This window comes from Morus notabilis, unplaced genomic scaffold, assembly GCF_000414095.1.
Source record: "Morus notabilis unplaced genomic scaffold, ASM41409v2 C11078517, whole genome shotgun sequence".
In the NCBI taxonomy this organism is placed as follows: domain Eukaryota; kingdom Viridiplantae; phylum Streptophyta; class Magnoliopsida; order Rosales; family Moraceae; genus Morus; species Morus notabilis.
Genome location: NW_010378947.1, coordinates 1 through 314, shown reverse-complemented (window position 1 = coordinate 314; position 314 = coordinate 1). Strand labels below are relative to the sequence as shown.

General features: G+C 35.0%; 1 non-coding gene across 1 annotated transcript; it reads left to right on the top strand.

Moving 5' to 3' along the window:
* On the top strand, positions 1-93 carry LOC112094757 (the record flags this gene model as incomplete). Its single annotated transcript, XR_002903671.1, has 1 exon — positions 1-93. It is a non-coding gene; the product is annotated as a small nucleolar RNA snoR136 (small nucleolar RNA).
* Positions 94-314: the final 221 nt, after the last annotated feature.

Below are 314 nucleotides of genomic sequence, written 5' to 3'. Positions count from 1 at the left end.
GTTTGTTGTTAATTGAAGCCAAATATAAAATGTTCCCCTCGCTATCCAGTGCCTGCTTTTTATGTTGCATTTGGACGTTGGGGAACTACATTGGATTAAACCTTTTAGTCTAACTTGTTTTCTCAAATTCCAGGCTGGGGGTGCGCAAAATATTGTTTAGGAAAAACCGAGTGTTTTACATGTTTTCTCGCCAGCAAAATATTTGGGTTTAAAAAAGTATGTCTAGGCGTATCTAGAGCTTAAATTAATAACCAAAGCCAAAAATAGAGAAATTGAGTGTTTTTCTTGTTTTCTTGCATCACTCATGTTATTTA